Below are 8,496 nucleotides of genomic sequence, written 5' to 3' on the forward strand. Positions count from 1 at the left end.
TCAGGAGCCTGAATGTAGGCCTTGCCTCTCTGACAGGCTTTTACTTTTTCTCTACCTACACGCCTTCTGGTACCTTCATGAGGCCCTGGATGTTTTCTGGGGGAGTCTATGCGGTCCCCCACAGATTCTGGAAACTCCGCGCTGGTAGGGACCATCTTCTTCCACAACAGGCATTTGCTCTCTACCAAGCCTAGTCCAGTGAGGAGCAGCGGGCGCTGCTTTGAGGTCCGTAGAAAGACCCATGTGCAGCGCTGGCCTTAAAAATTAGGGAACAGTTCCAGCTCAACCGTGGCTCTCCTCATCCGGCCTCAGCCACTCCAAGCAATTTTTTGGCTGTCAGGATGGCGGAGCTGGAAGAGACCCGTCTCACCTGGAAGGGGCGGGTGAAAGGTGCAGGAACGGTGGACATTGCCTCCGAGCGGCATAAGACACCGGCTGGGAGTGGGTACTACGGTGGAGGGCTGCTACGCGGGTCCCGCAACGGCGACAGGAGTGGGTGCTCAAGGTTGAAGGGAGAAAGAACAGCCTGTCGGGAGGGGGGAGAGGCGGGGCTCTGCAGAAGGGAGCGGAAATGTTGTGGAGAGGCAGCCACTGGGTCCGCCGGGGGAGCTGGGGTGCCACGCGGGCCACGTGCGCCCAGGAGTACTTAGGTGGCGGCTGCCCGCAGGCAGTGGGGAGAGACCCTCTGTGGGCAGGGTCTTGCACCGGAACCGCCGTTCCTCAGCCACAGGGGCGCCCGGTGTCTTTCTGTTTTAAATCCTGAAACTATTGACGCCCCAGGCGCAGACCGGTGTCTACAAACCAGGCGGTGAGTCTGCAGAGGGAGGAATGTGCCTGGTTTTGCTGTGGATCCCGAGCGCTCGGGGGCAAAGATCCCGAGGTGGGGGCGGAGGGGTGCACGGCACTGCCGGGTGGCGGACCTTGAGTGTGTGTGCATAACGGTGGCCGCCGAGCATACAAGCAGGAAGCTGAGCTCCAGCCTCACTTCCCCAACCCACCTCCGGGGCAAAACTGTCTCAGGGGAAATGTTTCTGCTCTCTTCTAGTCCGCAGTTTTCTTCTCCTCTGGTGATTTCATGATTCTGGAAAAAGAAAAGGAGAAAGGCTATCTAAACAATCTCTCTCCCCAGTTTCCAACCGAAGCCTGCATTTCTCCTTGTTACACTCCCTTGCGTCTCAGCCTCGCTTCGCTCCTAGGCCTTACATAAATCTAGCTCCAACAATCCAAGTCTTAAAACTGCGACCAGGACAAAGCGCCCCTCCAGCGCCTGATCGCGGATACACGCCCACAGACGCGCTGCTGCCGCCGGAGCCCACCAGGGCGTCTCTGTCAGCTCACGCAGGGAGCTGTTTCCTCCCTACCAGCAGGCCTGCGGGTGCTCCTTTACCCCAAATCCCGCCGCCCCAGCCGCCCCCGGGCCAGGTACCTTGCGCCAGGCCTAAGCGGTTGTCCTTTGAGGACCCTGGGCAGGTTGCTCCTCAGTATGCCACCAGGGCCTGTGAGGACTCCCAGGCGAAGGAGCCTAGCGGGTGGCGCCTAGGCCTTATCGCCGCTTCCTTTCCCCATCCCCAGCCCAGCGCAGTGCTGTTCCAGCCTGCGGAAAACCTCTATCTGCTACCGCATCCCTGAGATTTATCTGAGTTTTATGCCCAGAGCAGGGGTTTGGGTTGTCTCCAGCTACCTCCTCAGTATTGTTCAGACTCCCTTGGTCTGGTTCCCCAGTGGCTGTGCTTCCCCGCAGGGATCCCTGCCGGGCCAGTCTCATCTAGGTGGCCTCCTTTTCCCGCGCGCGCACCCTGTACCCGCGACAGCCTCGGGCCTGAAAGGAGAAGAACTCCAGAGCGGTAGTTATACAGCAGCAGTCGCTCCGCAGGAGTCTCTTATCAGAGAGTGGGATCTGGTTCCAACGCCTATCCAGTTACGATCGCCTTCTGGGGCATTTGCATTCTCTTGTCTGAAAAGGAGATCTTTGAAATCCTGGAGCTGTGCTCTACTAATAATATGTTTTCGTTCCAGACACTTTAGCTAATTACTGTCAGATAAAGTAAGGATGGCTGCATCCATGAAAGCGTTTGATTTTGTTTTAATCGAGTGTATCTGCCTTCCTACGCTTTCATCACCTCATACATTTATACAAGCTCTCTACCCCACCCTATGATTAAAGATCATCAGTAAACGGTGGTAAAGTCCTTGAAGGGGAAGTGCTGTATAGAGACATAAACGTCTGTACCTTTTTCTTTTTTAAGGAACCACATGCTAGCCATTACAATAAATGCATTATGAAATGAAAAATATGACAATTTTTTGAAAACTGTAAAGTGTTCTCATAACTGTTATTGTCTACACAAACATTGCTTAATGTACATATAAATATAGGCAGATAATAGATAATTTTAGTTGTAAATGCCACTGCTTATCCCGTTATCTCTCAGCTATTCAAATGGTCATTTAATTATATAACCAAGGCCACAAACAAGTCGAAAGTTATTGTGGCTTTCTAATCAAAATGTAACAATGTAACACTACAATCAGAAGTGATTTTTCTATTAAAGCATGAAAAATCATCCTGTGATGAACTCAGCCAAAACATTTCAGGGTAATCTTTTTTTTTTTTTTTTATTGCTCTTCTAGAAGTTTCATTTTCAATGTCAACTTACGAGATCGAGAGAGACCCACTAAATGGGTTTTTGTTAATTTGTTGGTGGTAGTGGTGATGGTGGTGGTGGGGTGTGTGTGTGTATGCGCAAGTGTGCTTTGCTTTAGTTTTTTGTTAAGGAATGTTAGAAAGCTACCCAATTTTTTTTTAAAGCAATTCAGAAGCAATAGCATTTTAATTACGAGATGGGTGAATACATTTTGTGCTTTCAAAGAAATGTCAACTGGGTTGATGAGTCCTAGAAGGCATTAAACTGGTCTAATTTCTTGGGAGGTTTTTTCTTGTTGAAGGAATTTCATAAAAAGAGATTTTGAAATGCTGTTTTAAGCATTTAGTTTGTTTTGCATGTGTTTGTAGGAATGCCAAATTTTCCTAGATTTTATTTGGAATTGAGTTTTCTAAATTCACCACTGTTTCTCTTTCCTGGGAGAAAATTAGTCCAAATACAGTAATTTGTATAGTTCTTCATAAATTGCAGGTCCTTGCTGAGAATGTGACTTTCGATTTCTCAGGGAGAGGGCTTCACAGCTATCTTTGTGGATCTGCCCCTCCAAAAATTTTAAAGATAAAAATGTAAATTACACTTTCTTTAGCAAAACCAGTTCTGTTAATAAAACATGTCGAAAAGACTGTATCTTTGTTGAATGAAAATCAATTCAATACTTTTTCAAACAAAAAACACCTAAATAAAGGACTCCTGCATACAGACATTTATTTGTACTGCTTGTGTGCGCTATTTGGGCGTGCAGTGAGCAGTTTTAACTTGAGGATTAAATTGGAATTCTGAATGCATTCCTTTTTTGTTGTTGTTGCTAGCGTGCGTTTAACTTTCCGTAGCGAAATTTCAATGTGTATAAACTTTTTAAATTGTAATCTGACTTCAGAAGAGCAGCTGCAGTCTTCGGCAAATTAATTCATTTGAACCAGAGCGACTGCCTGCTTCGTGCGGATTCTGATTTTTAGTAGAGGGGGAATAGAGAGAGAAATGTGGTTATCGCGTTCCAAGAAGCAAGAGAGATTCTTCGTGTTTCTTCCAGCGCTATCTACTCGAAACTGTCTGCTCTCAACAGTAAACCGGCTCCGTGGGATCTCAGCTTCCTAGGACATAGAAAGCTTCCTCTAAATCTCCCTGGGGGTCTCGTTGGCACAAATACCTTCAAACCGTCTGAGAACGAAAAAGACTTTTCTCACTTGGAAAGAAACGTTTACTGCAGTCTTGTTTAAGTAACATGTTTAAGTAACGTCTTATCGGGCCTTCTCCGCGTCCAGCCCGGAGGTCCGGGTTTTCGGTCGGCACCGGGAGAACGATCCCCAAGGTTCGGCTAGACCTTCGCTGCGTCAGCCGACGGCCGGGTCTGCGGGCCTAGCCCCCGGATTGCCCTTGGTCCTGAAGCTACAGGGACGCCCAGCCATCACCACTGCCCCGGCGCAGTTCCGGCTCGGCTCGCCTGACCCTGCGGAAATTTGGCGGTCGGGTGGGACAGTGGGCTGCTGGCCTTGCTCAGAATCAGACAGGGAACAGTAGAGAGGGCAGAGGCACCGGGCTGGTGCGGTGCGCCAGGACACATGCCACAGGGGTCAGAAGGAGTGGCGCGCCCTAGGAACCAGGTCCAACCTCTGGACCTCGCAGCCTCGCAGGCGTGTCAGGTCGGAGGTCCCCGGTTCGGTAGCTCCAGGTTGCAACGACTGTAAGGGCTCCGGGCCTCACTGTGCCCTGCCTGTCACTGGCGCCGCGTCTCCAAGCCAGTGCACGTAGGGCCTAGCAGTGCTGGGCTTTTTCCTGGGGCATCTTTCTCCATCCGCCTGCCAACGGCCCAGGGCCCTAGCGAAGAGGGCTAGAGTGACTTGGTAGGCCTGCACAAGGTGTGCCTTTGTCCTTGAACCTGCCTCTAGGTTCTCGAACTCCCCTCCACCTCTCCGCGCTCCTGTCAACCAGAGGTAAGGACCTTCTTACCTCTTGAGGTTCGCCACATCCAGAGGCAGGGCAGAGCCTCTGAGACGGGGATCCTAAAACGCGCGCGCTCTTCCGCCTGCAGTCCTCCGCTCCCTCACTGCTAGTCTTTTTCCCCTCGTAGCCCCTTGCTCTTTGAGGGAACCCATTTTACTCTCCCACCCCTTTTCCTTTATGCCCTTCCCCCACTTCCTTTCTTCCTCACCTCCTCCCCCATCTCCTGAGTTTCCTTTCTCACTGTTTCCACTCCTCCCCACCTGTTTCCCTCCTACCTGTTTCCTTACTCTTCCCCTTATCTTGTTTAATTCCCCCCTTTTCCCTACCTTCTTACCCCTCCACTCTGATGCTCTCAGGCTTTTTGATCGTGGCCCTGCAGATGTTTGATGTGAAGGGAATCAGGGCAGCACAGGAGGACTTCGCCAAGGTTGGGTGAGACTGACCAAGACCTCACTCCTGAGCCCCACATTCCTTCCCCCATCCCACCCATCTGCTTCTGACCCTCAGGGCTGCTCAGGAGAATGCCCATGCACCCCTTGGTTTGTGAAAGGGAAGCTACGCTGTGCCCTGCTCCAACTGGTAAGACCTCTCCCACCTCCCAAGCCCCCACTCCCCGGTAGCCTCAGCAGTGGGCCCTAGCTGTTCTGTGGGGCTCCAGGTGGCAGGCTTGGCTGCCCTGCCCATGGAAATCCCCACTCCAGGCAGATCCTGAGGAACCTCCATTTCCTTCTATTGTGGCAGTCTGAAGAGAACCAGAGCAGAGCTGGAGGTGACCATGAGACCTGGGCCCCAGGCATCGTTGAGAGCAGATGGGGGCTTCCAGACCAGGAACACCCGCTCCCACTGCACCACACACAAGTGCGAGCAAACTGACCTTCCTTTCTTTCCCAACAGCCCCACTTTAGACTGGGGGTTGTATTGTCTTGAGATCACCCCAACTGGAAGGTGTTTCAGAGATTGCCTTAAAATGCAGGGGCCAAATCTAAGAGAAAAGAGTGGGGTCCCTGGCTTCTCACACCAGCCAAGGACTGAGCACTCTAGCTGCTCTGGGTCCACCAATAATTTCCTACCTTTTCCCCAACTGGAGCCAGTGGGGGTCACTGAGTCACTGGCCTCCTGAGAGGAGACTAAGTCTCATGCATTCTCTCCTGGGAGCTGGGCTCCCCAGATGCATGGCAGGCAGCCAGCCAGCCACCCTCTACCCTTTACCTTCCAGCTGCAACCATAGTTTTGAGACTGGTGGCAGTTTCATCTCCTGAGAAATATAGGTTTCCAGTAGGTGGATAGAGACATGATATAGATATTTCTACAGACTTGTCTTTCTCCTTGAATGAAGAGGAAAGTGCTTTCCTGTGTGAACACATTAGTGAGTGCACATGTGGATGGGCATGGGGAAGAAGGCACTCAGGACTGCCCATAAATGTAGACTCCACATTAGGGCTCTACTGTTTCAGATCATGTGGTCATTAACACAGGGCTGGCCAATACTCATTCTAAATTCTTCCCTCCTTTTTTTCCCCTCAACAATAATGGGAATTACTGGTAGTGACATGAGATTTGGAGAGAAATGTTTATATGATCCAAGATGAAAATTAAGTTCCATGACTATCAGATGCACTATTTCTATAAGGCAATTTATGGGATCATTACAATTAGTCTTGTCCAAAGTGGTTCCATAAGCACCTGTCTAAGCTGTAGTCAGAGAAGAGGGAATAGATTTTATTGCCAGAGTTGTAATGACTGTGTGTGTTGTTGAAAGTAATAAAATTACATTGAAATATTCTGAAATTTAGACTTTTGAAAACTCCATGTGTCATGCCCTCCACATTAGTATAGTAGAAGGGTGGCCCGTGTGTATATATATGTATGTATTGTGCCCCCACATGAGGGAGCATGTACACAGGCAGATGTGAATATCTTATACCTCCCACAACTGGTAAGTCAGTAAGCATGCATGTGAGTGTCTGTAGACAGATCTCCTGAGCATTCATGTGCAAGGGTTGCCCCGGTGCCATGCTCCTCTGCAAGGAGACTCCATATGTGAGGAGGTTGGGTTTGGAATGGGGCCCAGGGAGATGTTGCTTTCTCTAAGCCATAACCATACCTCATGCCTCTGTCTTGGGCTGGAGCACTGGCCCTGTAGTCCACCAGATCTAGGTGTGGAGTCCTGCTGTTTTTATAGTCTTGTGACTTTGAGCCAGTCCTTCAACCTCGTTAAATGGCAGTTTTCTCACTTACAAAAGAAGATAATAACGGTGTGGACTTTATAAGCCTGCCTTTAGGATTAAGAAAAGCACTTACAGAGAATTCCGCACCCATGCGAGGAGAAACGGTTCTTGCGGGGGCGGCTGGGGCTGAGCAGAGATCTGCGGAGAGTGGGGTTCCCAGGCGCTCTCTTTTCCCACTTACAGAAGCATTATTTAATTGTCCATCAAATTTTGTGTTTTTTGGGATCTTCAAACAAGGAGACTTATTCTCTTAATCATTAATTTTAGGAAATATTCTCAGAATGACCAGCAGCCTCCTCTCAGCCTCCCTACTCCCCCAATAGACACTCCCCACCCTCTGAAGCTAAAGCAGCCGCAAACAAAACCCGCACTCCAACCCAGCTTCCCATTCCCACAAATGCATCATTTTTAGCTGCTGTAAACAAATCTCTGAAGTCCCATGTCATTGTTATCGTGTTGAGATAAAGATCTGACCAATTAGCGTCCCTGCTGGAATGCAAATAAATCAGCTGCTGGGGACCTGCCCTGGCGGTAGGTATCCCTCTCTCACCCAGGCCTCGCCCTGCACTAAACTGTGCCCTCTCTCCTTTTCCCTCTGCGGTGGGTGAGAGCATCTGGCCACTGGATTGGTCTGGTTTCTTATCTCTCCGCTTGGCCCCACACCTGCTGTGTGATTTTAGGCAAGTCACTTACCCTCTCTGAGCCTGTTTCCTTTCCATAAAGGTGTTAATGGTGACTACCTTTTAAGGTTGGTAGTGAGCGGCTGTAACAATAGAAATAATACAGCTGACAACAATAACATTAGCAATCCCATCACCAATGACCATATGGACAGTACCAGCTACTGTTCATGGCTTTTCTACAAGCACCAATGGGCTCAGAGGTAAAGAGCCTCCCCTCCCCACCCAGCTCCCACATAAACTGGCAGACCATGGTCAAGAGACTTCTACTGTGCTGGGAGAGTTCGCTGTCTCATTGGGTATGAAGAGCTCAGAACATCGCCAGGCTGCTGTAAACTCTTGCTAAGTGTCCGCCATTGTTACTGCTTCTGCTTCTTGCAGCAGCTCTTGTCTTTGGCCCTATTAATATAACCATTTCAGAGGAGGGGACTGAGGCTCAGAAGGGTGAGGTAAATTGCCCAAGGTTGTTAAAATTCCTTGCCTTGAACACTCAGCTTCCTCTCTTTCCCCTTCTGCTTCCCCTGCGCCGTGGAGGGACTGCTTGCCCAGGCGCAGTTCTCTCTAGTCTGCGAATTCCTGCTCCCTACTCAACAGCCCTCCCCCTCCTCAAATCTTCCTGCGGAGCCCTGACGGTGGTTCACAGCCCCGGAAAAGAATGTGCCCCTGTGACAGGATTGACTGGAAGCTGCCTTGAAAATAAACACGGCCGGACGGTGGGGCGGAGCTTCCTCTAGCCCCCTCCCCTTCCCTCCTACATGTACCCCCACCTCCGCCCCCCAGAGCAGTTTCCTTTCTCCCCACCTCCGTCCTTCGCTTTTTATTCAGTATGGGGCTGCCAGCCCTCGTCCCCGCCTTCCGAGGTGCCTACTGTCAAGTTAACACTAATCATGATAATAAACTTTCCACCGGTAAACAAAGCGTTCCACACAAAGGTCTCTTCCGATCGCTATATCCCTAGGAGACAAGTATCACCGCCCCTCCCGC

The 8,496-nt window shown here is 50.3% G+C and overlaps 1 long non-coding RNA gene across 1 annotated transcript; it reads left to right on the plus strand.

Annotated features, from left to right (window-relative positions):
- Positions 1-643: 643 nt before the first annotated feature.
- LOC105507159 lies at positions 644-5,461 on the plus strand. Its single transcript, XR_001001050.1, has 5 exons — positions 644-808; positions 3,135-3,229; positions 3,694-4,009; positions 5,112-5,183; positions 5,346-5,461. It is a non-coding gene; the product is annotated as an uncharacterized LOC105507159 (long non-coding RNA).
- The last annotated feature ends 3,035 nt before the right edge of the window (positions 5,462-8,496 follow it).

This window comes from Colobus angolensis, unplaced genomic scaffold, assembly GCF_000951035.1.
Source record: "Colobus angolensis palliatus isolate OR3802 unplaced genomic scaffold, Cang.pa_1.0 Scaffold144, whole genome shotgun sequence".
Classification (NCBI taxonomy): Eukaryota; Metazoa; Chordata; class Mammalia; order Primates; family Cercopithecidae; genus Colobus; species Colobus angolensis.